A 23,320-nucleotide genomic window follows, 5' to 3' on the forward strand; every position below is an offset into this window, starting at 1 on the left:
TGTTGATAAAGCTATCTAAGTCACAAATTTATTACTGTGGGAGAGGGAAAAAGAATTGAAACAAAGTTTTATTTATCTTTTGCATTGGCTTCCCTTCCTTGGTGCTCATCTGCCTTGAATATCTTTGCCAAGCCTTCTAGCAGGAGTCATTTGAAGATGTTTCTTCATCTTTGGCTAGAATGAAAGTTTGCACTTCTTCAGAACATCACAGCAGGGATGCCAGCAACGCGAGTGAGAAGAGCTTAGGAAGTGTAGAGATGATTGATACCCCAGGACTGAAGAGAGAAGCCACATAGGTCCTGGGAACAGTGTGCTGTTACAGTGCTCCCCATAAAGAGCTGGGTGAGTACAGGCAGAGAGCAAAGACTTATGTGTTCAGTAGATGTCAAGGCATTTACAGAAGCCAGACAACTGAAGGGACCATCCCATAAACTTTGTCCTGTGTGAAAGACTATAACCTGAACCCTCAGGATAAAATAACTCCTGTTTTCTCTGAATCTAAATAGAGCTGAGTCTGAGTCCATTTTCCATCGATTTATGGAGACTTTCAGGTTTTGTTCCTTGCAGAATATCAAAGACCAGAATACGATAGTGAAAGTTCTATGTACGCCTGTCTCATCTTCTCCATTTTCAATGCGTTGTGCAGATATTGTCTTCAGTGTTGTGACTTTGTGACAGTTGTGGAGACCAACCTGTAGTCTAACCCACAGCCTGGGCTGTTTGGGGATTCCCATAAGACTGCTTTCTCAACAATTCAGTTAGACGTAGCCCAACACTGATACTGGACCTTTCTTTTGATGACAAGACTCTGTCTCCTCCATTACTTAGCAATTTCATTTCGGTATCCTTCATATATATATATATATATATATATATATATATATATATATATGTTTATGTGTGTGTGTGTGTGTGTGTGTGTGTGTGTGTATTTTAGTTTCTACTGTGGTAGGTCCCCATATTACCCCTCAAATGGTCCTTAATTTTAGCTGTCTCTCCCTGATATCCCTCACACAACCCCCTCTCCTCTTCCATTCTCAACTTGACCCTCCTGTTCCAGTCACCCATCCAACAGTATTAATCTAGTCAATTCCCTTTCCTAACAAAATCTATCTGTTCCCTCTAGTCTCACCCTCTGTGGGTCTAGAGATTATAGCTTCATTATCATTAATTTGACAGCTAATATCTGCATATAAGAAAACACATATTTGTATTTCTGAGTCAAAAAAGATAAAGAGATGTAGTGATAAAATGATTCCTAATAATATTCTTCTATACTCATAGATCAGTGCCTTGTTCAGCCATCATTCGAAAAGCTTCCTCCTGAAGTAGATGGGAATACTGCAGCTACACCACTCAAGATGTTTTTTTTTCTAGTTCTATTCATTTCCATGCTTATTTCATGATGCCATTTTTAATGGCTGAGTAATACTCCATTGTATACATGTTTCACATTTTCTTTATTCATTCCTATGTTAAAGGACATCTAGGTTGTTTCCAATTTTTGGCTATTATTAATAGATCAGCAACAATCATACTTTAGTGTTTTGTGGCAGAATGAAGCATGCATTGGGTATAAGCCCAAGAGTGACCGAGCTGGATCATGAAGTGGATGGGTTCCCCACTTTCTGAGGATCTGCCACATTGATTTCCACAGTGGGTGTGCAAGTTTACACTCTCACTAGCAATGTGGGTATTCCTCTTGCTCTACATCCTTGACAGTAGAAGCTATCACCTGTTTTGTTGATCTCAACCATTCTGACAGATGTAGGATAAAATCTCCAAGTAGTTTTGATTTGCATTTCTCTGATTACTAAGGTTGTTCAATGTTTCTTCAAGTGTTTCCCAGACATATGAGATTCCTCTGTTGAGAATTTTCTGTTTAGATCTGTATGCCATTATGGGCTAGGTGGTTTATTTTCTTGATATCTAGCTTCTTGACTTCTTTATAAATGTTGGATATTAACTATGGTGGTTTGAAAGAAAAATGGTCCTCAAAGAAAGTGGCACTATTAGGATGTGTGGTCTTGTTGGAGGAAGTGTGTCCTAGGGGTGGGTTTTGAGGTCTCATATATGTGTGCACAAGTCATACCCAGCTAGACAGTTAAATACCTGTTGCCCTTGGATCAAGATATTAAATTTTATAGCACCATGTCTGCCTGTACGCTGCCATGCTCTGAGCCACTGTGCTTCCCAGATCAATGATAGTGGACTAAACCATAAGCAAACACCTCAATTAAATTTTATAAAATTAACTTTGCAAAAGTTGCCATGGTCACAGTGTCTATTGACAGCAATAGGAACCCTAGATGACGGGACTTGGTATCAGGGATGGGAGTATTGCTGTGATGGGCCTGACCTTGCTGTGGTTTAGAGGAATTTGGACTTTGAGAATTGGGTTAGGAAGATTTAGATTAAGCTCTGCTTAATGAGGCATACCCTTAAGGAGCATGGAAGACAGTGGTGCTAAGAGTGATTTGAACTGTGCAGGGCTAGATCAAGATATTTCAGAGAAGAAGATATTTAGTACAGTGCCTATAAATCATTCTTGTGATATTTTGGTGAAGAATGTGGCTGCCTTTTGCCTTTGGCTGAAGAGCCTGCCTGCAGCTAAAATGAAGAGTTTGAAATTAATTCCATTGGCAGAGGAAATCTCAAAACAGCCTTCTATAGAATCTGTTGTGTGATTATTAGTGGTAATTTTAATGAGTATTTATAATTAAAAGGAGTAAACATAGTAGGGTAAATTACAAAAAGTAGGATAAAATTTAAGAAGAAAAGGAGCACTAAAAATGAAATGGAACTAAGTCTTGTATTTAAGGAAGTAAACAGATTAAGAAATGGAATAAAGGATTGGTGATCTCAGGGAAAGATTTCACCCAGCTAAGATTACAACTTGTGAAAGGGAATTAAAGAAAAAGAGTCAGCTGTGTTGGTGCATGCTTTTACTTCCATTACTCCGAAGGCAGAAGTTGGTGGATCTTTGAGTTTGAGGCTAGACTGGTCTACAGAACAGATTTCAGAATAGGCAACCTTAGACAGTGAAGGAAATCATTGAAAACACGAAGTTGGTGAAGATTTAATTCAACAAGGGAGCCATGTTCCAGTCACAGCCAGAAACAGAACTTGGCAGCCTCATCGACAAGATTCTAGCTTTAAAGTTAAGAGTAAAAGGAAGGGACTGTGGAATTTGCCTCTGTGATTAAGGAAAGCCAGTGATGTAAGGCATGGGTCAGGGTGTCTCCATATGTAGTTCTAGAGAGGCCATTGTGTGAAACTGTGAAGAAGAAGCCTGGGCTGCCTTGGAGACCCCAAGATGTTGGAGATTCCAGAGCTATGAAACATTGCCAAAGAAAAGCTATTAACAGGAAGTGGAGTCACCCCAAGAGAAAGGAGTATGTTGCATTCAACAAGCTGAAAGGAGTTGGAAATCTAAAGAGCATACCCATAGGGTTTTTGGTCTTGCATTGGTCTAGTATTTTCTCACTGTGTCGTTATATATTGGAAGTATGTGATCTGCTTTTGATTTTGATTTTACAAGAGAGTACAGTTAGGATATTATATGAATCTCAGAAGATACTTTTAAACAAGTTTGAGACTTGGGGAATTTTGAAGTTGGACTGAATGAAAATTTGCATTATGATATGGCTATAAACTCTGGGGTCTTAGAGAGTGGAATGTGGTGGTTTGAAAGAAAATGACCCTCAAAGGAAGTGGCACCATTAGGAGATGTTGTCTTGTTGGAGTAGGTAGGGTCTTATTGGAGGAAGTTTGTCACTTCGAGAGAGGGATTTGAGGTCATATATATATGCTGTGAGATAATGCTGTTGTACACTGTACAGATTTGTCACTTGTATTGGTTTAATGAAATTTTGTTTGGCCAGTACTCAGGCAGGAAGTATAAGCAGGGTTACCAGACTACGCAGAGTTATGGGAAGAGGAGAGGAAGAGACACAGCCACCAGCCAGATGCAGAGGAAGCAAGATGAGAATGCCTTACAAAGAAAAGGTACCAAGCAATGTGGCTAAACATAGATAAGAATTATGGGTTAATTTAAGTTGTAAGAGCTAGTTAGTATAACCTGAGCAATAGACCAAAGAGTTTACAATTAATATAAACCTCTATGTGTTTATTTGAGACTGAATCATTGTGGGACTAGGCAGGTTAGGAAACTTTCATCTACATTGATATGCTCAAGTCATGCCCAGTGAGAGAGTTCAAATAATGTTGTGTTGGAGGAGAGAACTACTTGTTTCCTGGATGCCTGGCAGCTTAGACTCACAAATAATCACACAGAAACCATATTATCCGCAGTACTGTTTGACCAATAACTTAAGCATATTTCTGGCTAACTCTTACATCTTAATTTTACCCATCTTCATTAGTCTGTACACCACCATGATGTCATAGCCTACCAACAAAGTTTTAGCATGTCTGTCTCTGGTGGAGGCTCCATGGTTTCTCTTTTCCCCCTTTCTCCCAGCATTCCCTTTAGTTTTCCTCACCTACCTCTGTTCCCCTATAGCTCTGCTATAGACCAAAAGCAGTTCCTTTATTAATCAATGATGTTTACAGCATATGGAAGGGAATCCCACATCAATGTTGCCTTTGGATCAAGATGTCGAATTCTACAGCACCATGTCTGCCACCATGCTACCATTTGCTGAGTCAACAAAATCACCGCCTCGATGATAATGAACTAAACCTCTGGAACTCTAAACTACCAACTCAGTTTAATATTTTTCTTTATAAAGAGTTGTCATGGAAATGATGTCTCTTCATAGCAGTTTCTTCAACTGTTTTATTGCTCTAGGTAAGAGTTCAAGCACTATATTGAATAGGGATATAAAGATGAAACAACATCATCTTTTTTTTTGGTTTTATTTGAATTGTTTTGTTTTTCCCATTTAAGTTGATGTTGGCTATGGACCTGCTGTAAATTGACTTTATTATATTGAGGTATATCCCTTGTGTCTCTGTCTTAGTTAGGGTTTTATTGCTGTGAAGAGACAACATAACCATGGTAATTCTTATAATGGAAAACATTTAATTAGGGCTGTATTACAATTTTTAGAAGGTTTATTCTATTATGATGATGATGATGGTGATGATGATGATGATGATGGCAGGATACATGATAGCATATGGGAAGGCATGGCACTGGAGAGAAATCTTAAAGTTCTACAATGGACACCAGATAGCAGGAAGAGACAGTGAGCCATACTGAATCTGACTTGAGCATCTGAGACCTCAAAAACTACACTTCAGGGCCATACTTCTTTCAATTTGGCCACACCTATGGCAATAAGCAATATCCCTAATAGTGCCACTCCCTATGCACCTATGGGGGACATTTTTATTCAAACAATCACATTCCATGCCCTGGCTTCCATTTGATTTTAACCATAATGCAAAATACATTTAGTTAAACTTCAAAAGTCCCCATAGTCTGTAACAGCCTCAGACTTCTTTAAAAGTCTCTTCTGAGATTCATATGTTCTTTTAACTGTACTCCCCTATAAAATCAAAATAAAAAGGCAGATCATATAGTTCCAACATATAATGACACAGGATATACACCACCATTCCTAAAGGGAGGAAAGAGAGCACAGTGAGGAAATGCTGGAGCAAAACAAGACTGTACAGCAGCTGGACAAACTCCAAACTTTGCAAGTCCATGTCTTTTTTCAAAGTGCTTTTCAGCTTGTCAGCTCCTTTCAGCTTTGTTGACTGCAACGTACTTCTTTCTCTTGGGATGGTTCCACTCCCTGTTATCATCTCTCTTTGGCCAGTATCCCATGTCTCTGGTCTCTGCAACATGTTGGGATATCCAAGTCAATCTAGGCTTTGACTTTACAGCTTTATACAATGGCCTCTCTATAACTCCAATGGATACCCTTGACACATGTCTTACCTCAATGGCTTTCTTTAGCTGCTGAGGCGGATTCCATAGCTCTTTTCTTCTATCCTTGACTCTAAAATCACAATCATGTAGCTGAAACTGCTAAATTCTCTTACTTATTGGGGCTGGAACATGGCCCCCTTGTTTAATTACAACTTTACCAGATTTCTGTTCTTGATGGTTTCCTTCATTGCCTAAACTTGAATGTCCTGAAACCCAATCTGTAGACCAGTCTGGCCTCAAATTTACACACAGATTCTTTTGAGATTTTCTCTGCCAACACATTAATCCTAAACTGTTCAGTTCAGCTTCAGTTTGTAAGCAGAGACTGCACATTCATTTCCTGGCTGCCCAGACCCAAATAATCACACAGAAGTAATATTAATTACAACACTGTTTGGTCAATATCTTAGGCATATTCCTACCTAGCTCTTATATCTTAAATTAACCCATTTATATTAATCTGTGTATCACTACAAGGTTGTGACTGACTGGTACGAATCCAGCCATCTCTCTCCTTTGGCAGCTACATGGCGTTTCCCTGACTCTACCTACTCTCTATATATCTCTTTTCGGATTTTTTGCTTGGCTGTACTCTGCTAAGCCATTGGCTGAAAAGCTTTATTCATCAGCCAATCAAAGCAACACATATACAGAAGGACATCCTACATTATCAGGTAGATTTTTTTGACAAGTATGGAAAACAGTAACACTATTTGACAAAATATCATAAGAACAATCTCTAGGCCACATATTAATAGTCTTCTCCTCTGAAACTCTTTCATCTAAGTCCCCAGAGTTTAAATGATCCTAAGCACCACTCTCTTCTATGCTCCTATAGCATGGTCCTTTAAACCTCACTTAAAGTGTACAACTGATTTTCTAACCCAGAGTCCCAATTTCACATTTCAGAAACAAGATACATGTTCTGGTCTCTCGCTGTAATACACCAGTGTCTGGTACCAACTTCTGTCTGTTTTCTTATTTTTAAAAACATAATTTCCTTACTGAATCTTTAGGAAATTCACATCATGCACCCTAATTCTGCTCACCTCTCAGTCCCCCCATATTCTCCCCCACCCTTGTAGCACTGCCCTAAATAAAATCTAAAAAAAATCAAACCAAACCAAGCAAGCAAGCAAACAAACAAACAAAACCCAAAACTCTTAGCTCCTCCCTCTTTCCTGCCTCCAACATCTCTTCATTTGTCCTGGTGTCATTGGGAGCCATGCTGCATCACACAGTACACCCTTGCCTCAGGCGAGGGGCAGAGCTAACTCTGCTTTGCCCATGCTATCAAGGTCAGTTCTCCCTTACCTATGGCAAGGGGCAGGAGCCATCTCTCCTGAGAGTGTGGGGTGGGGTGGGCAGCTCTACCAAGAGGGTTGGGATTAGCTCTCTGGCTGCAGTGTCCATCGAGGGAGATACCAGCTATCCCAGTGCCAGTGAAGGGCAGGCTGGCTCATCATGGCCCTCTAATTTCATCATAAATAGACAAAACCTTAGGGTTTTTATTACTGTGAAGAGACACCATGACCATGGCAACTCTTATAAAGGAAAATGTCAAAATTATTTACTTCTTTCAGATATACCCATTTGGTAGAATAAAGCTTTTTAAAGTATGTCCTTGTGATTCTCTGGACTCCCTATATGCCTGTTGTTATGCCCTCCTTTTCATTTCATTTGGATATTCTCGCTCTTCCTTTTAGTTAATTTTAGTAAGAGTTTGCCAATCTTATTGACTTTCTCAAAGAGCCAGCTTTTTATTTCATTGATTCTTTGTATTTATTGCTTTTGATATTGTTATTTCTTACTGATAAGCTCTGAGTTTAAGTACTTCTTACCATGTGCTCCTTTTGAATCTATTTTCTTCTTCTACTAGAGCTTCCATGTGTGCAGTTAAATTGTAGTATGAGATGTCTCCATTTTTTATTTAGGCACTTAGTACCATGACTTGATTGTATTCCATAAGTTTGTGTGTGCTGTGCATTCATTTTTATTGAATCCTAGAAAGTCTTTGATTTCTTTATTTATTTCTGTCTTGACACATTTTCCATTCACGAGAATTCAGTTTCCACAAGTTTATAAACCTTCTCTTGTTAAAATACAGTTTTTCTTTTCCTGTGGTAGTCAGATGTGATACAGAACTGTGTCCAAGTATTGTTCAATTTTCCAGAAAGTTCCATGAGGTACAGAAAACCAGGTATATTCTTTTGTGTTTGGTGAAATATTCTGTGACTATCTATAGGTCCATTTGGTTTATTACTCCAGCTAGCTCTAGCACTTTTTCTTTAATTTTTGTGAGGATGACCTGTCTATTAGTGAGAATGGAATATTGAAATCTCCCATAATCAGTGTGTGGTGGTCAATACATAATTTAAGTGATAGTATGTTTCTTTAACAAAGTTGGGGAGCCTCATGTTTAGGGCATTAATGTTAAGGACTGAAATGTCCTTTTGGTGGCGTTTTGCTTTGATGAGTATGTAGTGTCCTTCTGTATCTCTTCTTATTTGTTTTGATTTGAATTCTATTTTGTCAGATATTAAAATTGCTACACCATCTTGCTTCTTGGGGCCATTTTCTTGGGCAATTTTCCAGTCTTTTACCCTGAGGTAATGTGTATCCTTGATAACAAAGTGTGTTTCTTGAATTCATCAGAAGAATGAATCCTGTTCTCACATTCATTCTGTTAGTCTATCTATTTTTTATTGGAGAATTAAGACTGTTGATGGTGAGAGATATCAATGGTCAATTATTGTTGATTCCTGTTATTTTGTTGTTGTTGTTGGTGGTGGTGGGATGTGTGTGTATGTATACTTTCCTTCTTTAGCATGGGAGCCTGTCCCAGAATTTGCTCTGTAGACCAGGCTGTCCTTGAACTCACAGAGATCCACATGCCTCTGCCTCCTGAGTGCTGGGATTAAACATGTATTATAGCTATATAGTGTTCTACCTGTATGTATACCTGCATGCCAGAGAAAGGCACAAGATCTCATTACAGTTGGTTGTGAGCCACCATATGTTTGCAGGGCATTGAACTCAGAACCTCTGGAAGAGCAGTCAGTGCTCTTAACCTCTGGACCATCTCTCCAGCCCTACTTTCCTTCTTCTGACTTTGCTGGTCTATAACTATTCCTTGTGTTTTCCTGGGTGTAGTTAACCTTTTTAGAAGCCCTCAAGTTTCTGTTTTATTTTATTAATCCATTAATTTAGGTTTTATGGAAGTATTTGAGCTTCATGTGTATATTTGTGTGTGTGTCTCATGGATGCACATGGATATTTAGATGCTTGTGCCAATAAATGAACATTTGGAAACCAGAAGAGGATGTCATTGGATGTCTTCCTTTATTGCTTTTACTTTCCTCCCTTGAGATGGAGTGTCTCACGAAAACGGAAACTTGTTTTTCAGCTAGGTCGGTGGACCAGGAAGCTCCCAGAATCTTCCTGTCTCCTCTACCCTCTCTGCCATGCTGGTGTTCTAGGGATTTACAGATATGGCTGACTTTGATGCAGTTGCTACAGATTTGAGCCCAGGCTCTCATGCATTCATAGGCAGCAAGCACACCCACTGAGCCATCTCTCTATCTCTCTCATCTGACAAATACTCTTCTAAATGTTACAAACCAGATTATTAGTTTCCAATAATTAAAAAAAAAAACCCAAACAGCTCCATATGTCTGTGTTTGGTTGCTATTCATGTAAACAAACTGAAGTTGAAAATGATTAAAGGCGTCGCAGGCAGCTACAAGTTTCATCCCTTCAGTTCTTCCACAGCCTGACACTAGGGAATCATATTTTACTATACACTGAGTTGCTTGTGTGTGGTCGTACCCCAAGGGCAACACTGCTGTAATCGTCATTGGAAACCCCCTTAGACAACAGTGATTACAGACTTCAGACTCAAGATGGTGTGAGAAATATGTTTAAATGCAAATAAATTATTTGTATTATACAGAAGTACAGGCGGTAAGGGTCACACAAAACTTGTACAAGCTCTGAAAAGTATATATTTATCATGCTGGGAATGTTTTCCTCTTAAGTTCAGCATGGCCTTTGCTCTGAGCGGCACTTTGCAATTTGGCCAGTAGAGGGCAGCCACAGAGCAGCTCTGACTTTTCAGCGACTCCCGGCTTTTGCAGGATGCATCTGTAACTATGAAGCTATGCACATCCATTAGGCCACAATTTCTGAGTTCTGGATTCATGTTCCTATTGCACCAATCTTTTCCTTACGACGTGCTTATTTCCTTTCAGTTGTTGAGGATCTGAAACTTGTTTTGCTGTTGTTATTAGCAGACTCGTCTTAAATTTAACGTAGCCTGACTTGTTTTTTTTTTTTTTAAACACTCTCAGAAAAACAAAAGATTGTCATTCTCTCTGTGTATTTGAAAAGTCAAGCTATAGCCTAGAAGTATCGAATGAGGGGCCAAATCTTCGAGAGCACAAATAGATGTCCAATAAAGAAAAAAATAAGTAACCCTGCTCGTATTAAGAATTACCTCAGAAAAGCCAAACCCTTGGTTCTAATTTCCCAGTTACTCAACTATTAAATCCCTCTTGAGACACAGAAGAACACAAATGCCCTTTGGGGGGAAATTTCTGGAACTTTCAGAGAAAAATTGTACATAAATAGGCATATTGGCAGAACCATGACCTCAAGTCGTTTTTAATTGTCGCCCCTGTCCCTTTGCCCCCAGCACGCAGTGAATCATCTGTGTATCAGAGTCAAGAACAGAGGAAGATTTGGTGGAATTCATTTTTTAAAAATCCGTGATAGTTCAAAATGATATTTTCAAGTTTTTTGTATTTTTTTTCATACTGGTTGGCATGGAAATCAAACAACACAGCATTAATATTCAGTCCAGCAAGCATCCCACTGCCTCTGCCCCAGCCCTGTGCCTGTCCTTGATGAGCGAAGAGGACAGAGTACAACCAGTGCCACTGTGGAGATGGGGCAGACGTGTTCTAGGCCTATATAATGCGATGCTCTCAACCCCTGTCTGCATCTTTGGTTCTCGAAGAGTGTGGCCCCTGCAGGCGGGCAGTACCAGGAGTGTGGCCCCTGCAGACTTATGGGAAATGCAAACCCCTATGGCTCTCTTCAGATAAAGCCCAGCACTGGGTTTTAACAAGCCTTTCAAGTGGTTCTGCTGGGCATTCAGCCTTGATAACCTGGTTATCCGCTGCCCAAGGTCCAATATGTGGTATCTTATGGTGCCTTTGGTGAAGCAACTGGGCCGGCCGCTCTCTTCCTTCCCTTGGGGGGAGCAGCAGGGAGACTCATCTGCTAATCTACCCATCCATCTGAGGAGAGGTCAGAGCTTTATATTAATGCCTTCCAGAGTAGCTCTCTGTACAGCATCCATCAATGGATTCCGTGTCTTTTTCTTTTCATCTGGTCCAGAAGCATGACACGGAAGAGCCATCATATTGAAAGGAGCCTCTGGAAAACTTCTAGTGGAGGAGAAGGATTGATATGGTGCTTGGGTTAAGATTGCAAGAACTTTGGAGTCTCTAAAAGTCTTCTTCTGGTGGTAGCAGAAAGAGGGTTTTTTTTTTTTAACACTGTGCTTTTCCCATATTTGTTTTTCTTGATTCAGAAATAGCAACACGATACTTATAACAAAATCTGACAGTTAATAATGAGAAACACAAAACAAACAAGCTGTTCACACATGGCTCACATGGCTCTTGTTTTGAAAAAGATGTTTTAGAGCTGGTTATACGACCTAGCATCCTAATGCTTTTGCTAGTACGAGCCAAGCTCTCTGCTCAGTTCTCAGTACCAGAGTGGAAAATAAATTTCACATACTGATTTCTGAACTATACATAATTCTAAATGTTGTATTATGCTATGTGTATTGTATACATACATTTAATTAGCCCATGTTTTGAGAGTTTTTGTTTGGAGTTGAAACTTAAAAGCCTTGCCCATCCTTCTTTGCCTGTCTCATCTGCCTCAATTGCCAGAGACCTCTCTTTTGCAGAGTAGACCTAACCATTTGGGCTTCTTACCTGACATTTTTTTTAGACTTCCTAGTTACCTGAATTGTCTACAGTCAGACCTCCACTAACACACTTGATCTCATCTTAACTACTTGCAGATTCTTTCTCAGCTACCTTGTGAACAACTTGCATCTTACTCCCCTTTATCTCAGCTTCCCTGTGTAATAGTCAATGATGTAGCTCACATCCACATGGAAGCGTATTGCTTAACTGTAGAATCAACACATATTGGTAATGTCTATTTCTGAAATATCTCTTAACATCTTAATTTCTGTTCATTCAATTGTAAAACATTACATACTCTATATAAGGTTAATCTATCTATCCATTGATTTAGTCCTCAGGTCTGTCATTTAAAAAAATCTCATAGAGCCATGTGTACTAATCCTTGGTGATCACTGTACTCGGAGACTGAAGCAGGAGGATCAGACGTTGAGATCAATCTGGATCCATAGTGAATTCAAATGACAATGCATAATGAGACATTGTCTCGGAATTTGAACAAACAGAAGCAGTGGATGCACAAAGTAAATCAAGAGTTGGCTAGTGCTGGAGAAGCTGCAGAGAAGTGCGTATGGGAGCTTGGTTTAGTGGTAAGGGGATGCTGCAAATATAAGATTGTGGCATTGGTTTAGAATTTTGAGAATATATTAAAACTATTGAACTGCAATTTTGAGTGAGGACATTTCAGGGTAAGTGGAATATCTCTCAGAATGGCTGTGGTGTAAGGTACCCATAAATACTAGAGAAAGGATAAGTTTGTTCCAATATTTTGTCTTCAGTGTTGGTAGGTCTGTCTCCACAGCTATGAAAATTTACATAACAAGAAAGAAAGTTTAAAATGCTGAAAATCTTTATGAAACACTCATAACCATTTTCCCTTGAGCTCTCCTCTGTCTTAGACCTATGAAGAATGCCAAATCTTACTCTATCACTGGGTAGATTTTATTTCTAAATTTTAAACCATTTTTCTATCCAGGGATGTAAGAATCCTCAGTTTGATTTCTGACTTGAGACAAGGAAGGCTTGGTTGCATCTTTTAAAATCTGTCAAAGAAATGGAATAGTAATGTCTGCTATTAAGCCACACAAAAGTCTTGTCTATTATTACCGATGCTTAGGGGGTACTGCTTATTATCCTTGTTTGATGACTGAGGTGACAGAATCATGGACATTAAGCAAAAAATCCTGCTGCCCATAAGAACAAAGCCACTCTTATCTATACCATTACCTCCTAAACACCAGGTTTTACTCCACCAGGTAAATCTTTCTTCATAAGAATAAACATTCTCCATAGCCAAGGCATGTTCCTTGTATAGACATGGGAAAAAAAAGCACTGATGAGTCTTCCAGGGTGAAAATTAGAGGTGATGGAAAATTCTGGACTACAGTGGGTTCAGCCCATGGTCTCTTACAGGCTCACCCAACTTGAGCTTTGCTCTTTATAGCAAACCTAAGGTATTTGGTCCACCTGGAAAAGCTCCCATGGCCCAACAACAACAAATGGTGTCAAAGTGTTTGTCACCCTCTAGAAACCCAGGGAACATTTAAGTTTGGTGTATAAATATAAGTCTTATATATTGCCAATCATACAAGTACATTTTTTGTTTACATATGCTGCTTTCTAGGCAGAAATTCAGTCTGCTTTGCAAATATCTTCATGTTTTCTCAGGGATAAATGGTGCTAACAGTGCTATATCCTACTGTTTTTATTACGCAGATAATTAATTCCATAGCCTTGGCTAAATATTTCCTCATTGTCTAAAGTGATTTAGGCACTTGTCATAGAGCTCTGCCATGCTTGGATGAGACAGCTTTGATTTACCCTGAAGTTTGCCTTTTAGGAGAAGTAGAGGAAGAGAGAGAGACCTTAAACAAGGCCAAGTAAACTAGGGCAGGGAAAATCTGGTGATGGTTGCTAATTGGTTAGCTGGAAGAATTTAGCTTAGAAAGAGATTAAAGCAAATCCTCTGTGCTTATTATGCTAACTCTAAAACACAACTCACCACTTATAATCTATTGATCTTTCTACAAATGTCAGTCAGATTGCCATGGGGCATCTCCGGTAGATGTTTTGCCTTGTGTGTAAAAACAGGTTCTAGCTATGTAGCCCAGGCTTGACTCAAAAGTACTATGTGGACTAGCATGGCCTCAAACTCAGATCCTTCTGTCTCTGTCTCAAAACTCTAGGATTACAGAAATGTACCACACACAACCAGAGGGAGTTTTTTTTTTATGATTAGACAATTTTATTGCAACAATAGTCAGTGCTTATGTAGTGCTTTATGGTATAGACTGAACCCTAAGGTATACACACTAAAAGAATGTCATAAGAGAAGGCATGCCAGTTCCTGGCAGCAGACAGGAATGGATGCAGAGACTCAAAGCCAGACATTACACACACACACACACACACACACACAAACACACACAGTGTGGAAATGAGGGCCTCTACCCAATTCTTTCCCTCAAAGCTCAGGAAATCCTGAGAAAGAGGAGGCAGAAAAACTAAGAGCCAGAGGGGATGGAAAACACCAGAAAAACAAGGCCCTGTCAATCAACTAGGTAAGGTACACATGAGCTCATGTACTGAAACAGCAAGCACAGGGCCTATATGGGCCTGTACTAGGTCCTCTGTATATATATTATAGCTGTTAGCTTAGTGTTTTTATGGGACTCCTGACTGTGAGAATGGGTGGGTCTCTGACTCTCGTGCCTGCTCTTAGGACTCTTTTCCTCCTGTTGTGTTATGCTGTACAACTTCAATCTGAAGGTGTCTGTTTCATCTTATTATATTTTATTTTGTCATGTTTGGTTGCCATCTCTTAGAAGTCTGTTATTTTATAATGAGAGACAGAAAGGGACTGGATCCAGAGGAAAGGGGAAGATGGGAAGCACTGTAGACATATGCAACCACATTCCAGGGAAGGGCCCAAGCTCAGGAGTAGTTGCCCAATACAAAACAGACCCCACGGGTTTTTGTATGACTTTTTCTGTATTTGCTATATATATTTTTTGTGGTTGTTGTTTAAGAAAGATAAAGAACATGGAATTGGGTGGGTAAGGAGGTGGGAAAGACCTGGGAGGATGTGAGGGTGGGGAAAGAATGTCATCAAAATACATTACAAGAACACCAATTTAAAGTCAATAAACAAAATTCAGGGTAGAAGTTGAAACTGGCTATCATCCTAGTTTGGTAGAAGCAGAGATACAGGTCCTGGAGTGTCCTGGCTAGCTGAAGTAGATGGGATCAATGAGGTCCTGGTCCAATGAGAGACTCCATCAATACTGTTATAATATTAAAAAGGACTTTATAGATCACATCCAAGACAGTGCACAACAAAAGAATATGCAATATATAGAATAGATAAAATGAAGAGAAAAAAATGTATTATTTGAATGAGAAACTTATCTTCTCTAACAAATTGCATAAAAACCATTTGACCTGAGTATTGTCAGGTTACTGAATTCTTAAAGCATTATTAGTATCTTTGGATTTCTGGACTAATAAATATCCAAGGCCTTCCATGGTGCAGAAGCGTGAACAAAGCTCATGTATCAGTCAGGGTGTTGTCACTATGGCAAGATGCCTGACCTAAGTAACTTAAGAGAAGGAAGGGACAATTTTGGCTCACAGTTTCCAAGCTAATAGTCATGGTCATCTAGCTCTATCATTTCTGGCCTTGTGGTGAGAAAGAGCATCATGGTCAAAGGGACAGGCAGTTGTTGCCAGAGGGCAGCAGGGAAGCAGAGGAGGACAGAAAGAGGGAGGGGACAAGGGTAAGAAAGGTCCTTCAACTCCCTAGCAACTCACTTCTTCCAATCTGGCTTTCCCTTTTTCTGTTTCTATTTTTTCTTAACAGCCCACTCATGGATGGCTCCTTCATTAATTAAGTCAAATTATGCAGTTACTTTCCCAAAACTCTTCTGAATGTTGCATTGGGTACCATGCTTTCAACATATGATCTTTTGGGGGATCATTTCATATGCAAGGCAGAGAAGTTGGTGATTCATAATTCTTATTTTTTTGGTCTTTTGAAAAAAAATTACTTATTTATTTTACATCCTAACTGAAGTTTTCCCTCCTTCTTCTCCTCCCATTTCCTCAACACTCCCTCCTCAATCCTCTGTTTCTATTCAGAAAAGGGCAGGCTCCCGTGGGTATCAACAGAGCATGGCCTATCAAGTCGCAGTAAGACTAAGCACCTCCCTTTGTATTAAGTCTGGGTGAGGCAATCCAGTATAAGGACTAGGCTCCCAGGCCAAACATAGCATTAGGGACAGGAGTCTCTCAAATATACCAAGCTATATAACTGTCACATAAATGTAGAGGGCTTTTGATCAGTCACATGCAGAGTCCCTGTTTGTTTCAGACTCTGTGAATTCCTATAAGCCCAGGTTAGTTATTTCTGTGGGGATTTTTTTTTTATGATAACCTTGACCTCTCTGACTCTTACAATTCTTCCTCCCCCTCTTCAAGAGGATTCCCCGTCTGGGCCTCTTTGGTTGTGAGTCTCTGCATCTGTTACTATCAGTTACTGGATGAAGGCTCTCTGATGACAATTGGGGTAGTCACAAAACTGATCATAGGAAATGGCCAGTTCAGGCTATGTGTCCACCATTACTAGAAGTCTTAGCTAGGGTCATTCTTGTAGGTTCATGGAAGTTTCCCTTGCATCAGGTAATTTTACCTGATCCTGAAATACCCCCCCTTTCCAGACATCTCTTTCAATTCTCTCCATCCATCCAATCCCAACCTGATCCCTCAAGTTCCGAGCCCACCTGCCCCCAATCCATCCAAGAGATCTTTTCTATTTCCCCTCTCCAGGGAGATCTATGCACCCCGACCTTGTTACCTACCCTCTCTGGATCTGCGGATTGTGGCATGGTTATCCTTTTACTTTACAACTAACATCCACTTATAACTGAGTACATATTGTATTTATCGGTCTGGGTCTGGGTTACCTCACTTAGGATGATATTTTTGTAGTTCCATCCATTTGCCTTCAAATTTCATGATGTCACCATTTTTTAACAGCTGAGTGATACTCCATTGTGTAAATGTACTACATTTTTCTTTATCCCTTCTTTGGTTGAGGAACATCTAGGTGATTTTCAATTTCTGGATCTTATGGAAAAAGCTGCTATGAACATAGCTGGGCAAGTGTCCCTGTGGTATCATTGAACATCCTTTGGGTATCTGCTTATGAGTGGTATAGCTGGATCTTGAAGGTGTTTTATAATTCTTTGTTGCTGTCACAGAACACCAAGGAAGTAGCTCTTACATTGGTTAGAGTTGCCTGTTTAGTTTCGTCTATTCCGGGCATAACATATTGGAAGTTAATTGTTTCTGGCAATTCTCTGTGCAACCAAGTAGTCCTAGCTTTCCTTCGTTCTCCCTTTTCTCTAATGTACTTTTAACTGTAAGAGGAAATGTACCAAAATGACTTGCAGGCGCTGCTTTTAATTAATTATGCTCACACCCAGCATCTGGAAAGTATAATGGAACATCTGCTTTGTATAGAACCACCTAAGGATTATTGAAATCTGCTATTTTATGTCTTTTTATAGTATAAGTATCATGTGCTAGCCATACTTCAAAACAAATGATTGGAAGAGAAATTTAGCAAATAAATAAATAAAAATAAAAGGTCATTGAAAGAAGCAATCCAGACCTATGAATAAGTCTTACTTTTTTTCTAATTAATGTTTACTTACTCCTTGATTTGCCTTGGAAATGGTGTGAAGGGCACAAGAGTGGTGTAGGAAGGAGATAGAACAGGAGTTTGATCAGATACATTTGGTGGAGAATGCTGAATTCTCCCACTCCTCCATTTTGTGCAAAGAATAGCATACTATGCTTCTCAACATTATGTATCTAAGAATATAAGCGGGTATGTCTTGAGAGTAAAATGAGAGGCATCTCATGCTTGTCACAGTGTCTGGTGCATACTGTATATTTATTTCACCTCCCATTCTAACTTTAAGAAAAAAATTAATGATGTGTGTGTGTTGAAGTAATAAGAGCGGCGGGGCTGCGTCCCCAGCACCCCGGCTGCCTGCTCAGCTAGCTTATGCCCCGAAATAACAACACACAAACTGTATTCATTTAAACACTGCCTGGCCCATTCTCTTCTAGGCTAATTCTCACATATTAATTTAGCCCATTTATAATCATCTGTGTGTAGCACCCCAAGGTGCGCTTACCAGGGAGATTCTAGCCTAGTCCATCCTGGGTCGGAGCTTCATCCTGGGAGCGGGGCATGGCGTCTCTCTCTGAGGCGTCTGCTCCCAAGAGAGCTGTGGAGTCTCTGAGCTCACTTCCTCTTTCTCCCAGCGTTCTGTTCTGTTTACTCCACCCACCTATCCTCTAACCAATAAAATGGGCCAGGGTAGTTCCTTTATTAGCCAATGACCTTCCTCCATCAGTGTGTGTGTGTGTGTGTGTGTGTGTGTGTGTGCATGTGTGTGCGTACATCTATGATGTGGGGAGGGACAAAGGCATGTCATTTACGTAGAGATCAGAGGAAAACTTTGTGTAATTGTCTTTCTCATTCCACATTTATGTGTGTTTTGTAGGTCAAATTAAGGGCACCAGTCTTACAGGGTGTGCAGTTCAGTTTTTTTTTTTTCTCAACTAATCACAAACTAGGATCATCTGGGAAGAGAGAACCTCAACTGAAAAAAAAAAATGCCTCCACCAGGTTGAGTTGTTGGCATAATTTCGAGGCAATTTCTTGAAGAGTGATAGACGTAGTAGGGACCATCCTGCCATGGGTGGTACCATTTATGGCAGATGGTCCTGCATTGCGTAAGAATGCAAGTTTAGCAAACTCTGAAAGAAAGCCAGTAAGCAGTTCTTCCGCAGCTTCTGCTTCAGTTCCTACCTCCAGGTTCTTGCTTTAAGTCTCCGCCTTGACTTCTCTCATTGATGGACTGGGACCTAGGATGAAAAATTCTGCTGAGCCCTTTCTCTTTCATGGATTGGTTTAATCCATATTTTATCACAGGAACAGAAGAACAAACTGAGATACAGAGCATGCTACTCGCTGAGCCGTCTCTCCAGCCCCCTCTGGCTTCTTTCATTTGGGTCTTAAAGTTGATACTTTAGACAAAAGAATTTAGTGTGAAGTAAGCCACAGCCTTAACCTTTTCTGAAAAACGATACTGAAGAAATAGAAGCAGAGAGAGATGCGGAGCCGTCCAGGCTTGCTGCTTTTACACAATCACACCCACTCACTATCTTGCTAGGCAGTCCTCCAATGACCCATGCATGTCTCAGTAGGCTCCATCTCTTCAGTGTTCTATGATCTCCCAGTGTTACTGTCCTGGGGACCAAGAGGCTTCCAATACTTGGATGTTTAGGAGAACATTTAAACCAAACCATATGCAAATTACAACACGAGCCCAACTTTATCTTCCTTGCAGAAAATCTCCTTCCCATACCTTCCCATATACCTGTGCCAAATCCAAGCTCTTTGCAATTCTGAGAACACGCCACAATGTTTTTATTTTTGACCACACTGATCCATCTGTCTGACAGCCTTTCTTCCCTGCAAGGACAGAATTGGAAACATACAGTTTGCTGGGAGAAAATGTTGTACCTTTTGGGGTGGAAATACATTAAAAAATAATCACTTTGCCACCAGCCTTTTTTCTTTTTGTATCAGCAATCTTGGCATCATGTAAAACAATTTTTCAATTTTCTTGGGCTTTTCAGCATTTTCCAATTATTTTCAAATTCTTTTGTGTTTTCTATTTCTTTTTAAATTTGAAATCGTGTGTCAAATGAAATATAAAATAGAAAATACGTTTTGACTCTGTAAAGTTTTGGTAAAATGTTCAGGCGATCTGCTTTGTTTTCTAATGCTATAAAATTGAGATGTGCTATTATTCTGTTAGAAGTGCCCTACCTACATTTTCCCTATCTTCAGTTTGTCCTTCAAGTCCTTGCTTCAAACTCAGTATGTCTAAGCATGAAAAGGTGCTTCCTTCCGGTTAGCGAAGCCTGACTGTCTCAGACCATTCACCCAGACCAAGATGGTGGAAGGAGAGAAACATCCCCTTCAAGCTGTCTTTAGATCACCACCCCTACCACATACACACAAATAAACAGAATTCAATTATAAAAAATCAGATTTCCTGAGATGGTCTTCTTCACATTCTGTTACATTTAACTTTGTGTTTACATATCTCTAGAGCATGAATCACAGTCTACAATGATAGGTTTGAATGGTACTTGCAATATAAGGTACAAGTGCTGGAGCCAGATGTTTGGGTTCAAATCTTAGCTCTGTCACTAAGAGGTTGCATAATCTTCAGACTCGACATTTTTCTTCCTTAGCTTTTAGTGTGAGTAAAAGAAGGCTAAAATTAGTAATGAACTCATGCTACCAATCTGAGGATGGGATGAAAGAATGTTTGTATGTTCTTTACACAGAACCCTGGCACACAGGAGCAATCCAATTTCTTTCTAGTTTACATTTAATGTTATTTACTTACTATTTATCTTTCGCTTTATACATAAGCACCATGTGGGTAGGGGACATGTCTCTGAACTGGGTTGGACCTTCTGTGAACTACTGCACCTGGCAGACAATGATCTCTTTGAGTGAATGAAAGAATTAATTAATTAATGAAACAATAGCAACAGGAAAGACCTTAATGTATTTACTTACAAAACCACATTAGATATTTTAATTACGCCCTAAAATTAGAACTTTGAATGGTCTGTTGTTGTATTTAAAGAAACCCTAGAAAACGGCAAAGACAAATTTCTTTGGAGATTTCACCTTAACAGAAAATGGCACAAATGTGAATGAGCAGCTTTCTGACCCAGTTAGAAACATAGCCCTTTGCATTGAATTTCAACCTCAATTAGCTGCACCCAGAGGTTTCCGATACAAATGTCCCTGCGGAGCCATTGATCCTATATAATACCTGTGTCAAAATCTTCCTGTAGAAGACTTGGGATTTATTGTTTTTGATTTTTGAGATAAGAGTATACATTGACAAAAATCTTCAGTCCTTGAAAGGGTGGCTGCCTCATGGAATTGATGCTTCAAACTAGCAGGTGTGTTTGCCACTGTTGGCCTGTATATTTCAACGTTGTTAACTGACTTGTTTCATACAACAGTTAAGTCAAATAGACTTTGTTGCTTTGCTTCTTCCATCATAACAAAATTCAAGGGTGATTTTACACTTGAAAGAACACAAAGTGTCAATTCCTAAATTAATATTTGTGCATATTTTTTCAAGTTTCCATAGAACAGTGAAAGCACTTTTTTTTTTTTTTTTTTTTTTTTGCTAGTCCCTCTCTCATTTTCCGTTCCATCTAAATGGAAACAATGAAGTCTAAGAATTATTGTCTGGAATTGTAAGCCAGTTCTTAATGAATACTCAACTTATATTTTATTCTGTTTTTCTTATAAGTAGTTATTTCCACATTAAGTTAAGATTTATTTTTCTTTAAAATATATATCATTTAAAAAATAAGCCATGTGGAATATGAAGCGGTATCACGTTGACAACTGACATTGCATCATGGGCTGAATCTTATGCCAAATCTGATCCACACAAGCAAGAGCTATGGTCAGCCAGTCCTTGTTCTACTTTGAATTTCATACCCAGCCAGCCTAAATCTGACTGACTTAATTTCATTAATTCAGGAAAGCTTGCTTTGTTTCCCACATGTGCCAGAAATTACCATGGTTCACTGAGATGGCTGAAGGGAAGTTAGCCGAATAACCCTTTATGAAGCAGAGAGATGAAGTACCACTAGGAGAGGGATTGATACATTGAGGAACTGATACATTAAATGTCACCCCTTTATTGGGATAATGGCATTTAACAAAAATGATGTTTTTACTTTTTTACAAGGTCTCATTGTTTAAACACAGACCATAGGCATAGGACAATGTGCTGTAGCCCCCTTGTATTCAACAGAATACAAGTGAACGGATGGCTAAGTGCACAGATTGTTTCCATCATCCCAACAAGTCACATGTGGGATGTCCTCGTTAAGTGCATGATGCCAGGATATCCAGTTGTTTTCTGTCTTACAAGGCTTGACTTCCCATTGCTAGGTAGTGTCGTAGTTTAGACTGCTATAGTAACACCACAGATTTGGGTGGTTTGAACAACACAAAATTATTTTCTCAAAGTTCTCGAGCTCAACAAGGTGCCAATATGGGTTGATTTCTTGGGACTTCCTTTCTTAGCTTGTAGACAATACACATTTAGAGATGACTTTTCATGGTACTGTTCTGTGCATGGGTGAGCCTGGGGTCTTGCTGTGCACCTACATTTCCTTTTCTTATAGGAAAGATGAAATAGGCTGAAGTAAGGCCCACCCTAAGGGACTCAATTTTAACCTAACCATCTTTTTAATACCCTCTCTTCAGGTGTAGCCACGTTCTAAGGTCCTGGTGGTTAGAACGAACATGGGACAAGAGACAAAACTGAGCCAAGAACACTCAGAGGCTTTTATTGTCTAACACTGACATTCACAATTTCTTGTAACAAAAGCTACAAGATAATAAAGCTTTCCCAAATAGAATCACTGACACACTCTTCTTAAGCTGCAAAAGTAGTTTTATCTTGAAATGGTTGTTTATTCTGCATTGTACATTTAAATTGGATTAAAGATGGCATTGAGGAGGCAGGTTCCTGCCAGCATAGTAAATGCAGCTAAGATATATTAATCCAGATAGCTCCTAATACATTTGTTCCAAGGCAGTCTGCAAGAATTCAAGGAGCCATGCTTATCTTCTTCTACCTACGACAAAGCCAGCTATAAAGTAGGTAGACATAGGTAGTCACGTCATTTACTGAATGAAGGGCTAATGGTTTTCTAGAACCATGTTATTGTAAATCACGAAACAAGAACACAATACTCTTCAGAAGTGAATGTTCAGTAAGCTGTTATAAACATGCAATATTCTATGGACTGCTGGAGGGATTTAGTTGTTGTTGCTTTGAGTCAGAGTCTTCTTGCATAATGTAGGCTTATTGTGGTAATACTTATTGTGATTTCTTTTATTTTTGAGATTGCAATATAGTTACATAATTTCCCCTCTTTTTCCTCCATGCAAATCATGTTATACCCCTTCTTGTTTTCTTCTTCAGATTCATGATTTTTATTCATTAACTGTTGCTGCATGCATATACATATGAAGGTATATATAGATTCTTAAATATAACCCACTCAGTCTTATAAAGTTTACTCATGTATGTTTTCAGGGCTGACCAATTGGAAAGCCAGTTGGTGTGGTCTTCCCTGAGTAAGACTATTTTTCCTGCTCTCAGTGTTCTGTAATTTCTTCTTTGACCTGCTGATACCCTTGCTTCAGCCTCCTGTAGGCAGAGGCTGCTTGTTTTTTTTCCTGGCCACCCAGCCCTGAAATAAATACAGA

At 39.4% G+C, this 23,320-nt stretch overlaps 1 long non-coding RNA gene across 1 annotated transcript in view; it reads left to right on the forward strand.

The window, feature by feature from the left end:
- The first annotated feature begins 262 nt into the window (after positions 1–262).
- Positions 263–23,320, forward strand: part of LOC121437593 — a 52,737-nt gene continuing 29,679 nt past the window's right edge. The window contains exon 1 of the long non-coding RNA XR_005972986.1: positions 263–342. This is a non-coding gene — a long non-coding RNA (uncharacterized LOC121437593). The remainder of the gene's footprint in view (positions 343–23,320) is intronic.

This window comes from Microtus oregoni, unplaced genomic scaffold, assembly GCF_018167655.1.
Source record: "Microtus oregoni isolate MIOR12 unplaced genomic scaffold, Mior012 000053F_ref0000044, whole genome shotgun sequence".
In the NCBI taxonomy this organism is placed as follows: domain Eukaryota; kingdom Metazoa; phylum Chordata; class Mammalia; order Rodentia; family Cricetidae; genus Microtus; species Microtus oregoni.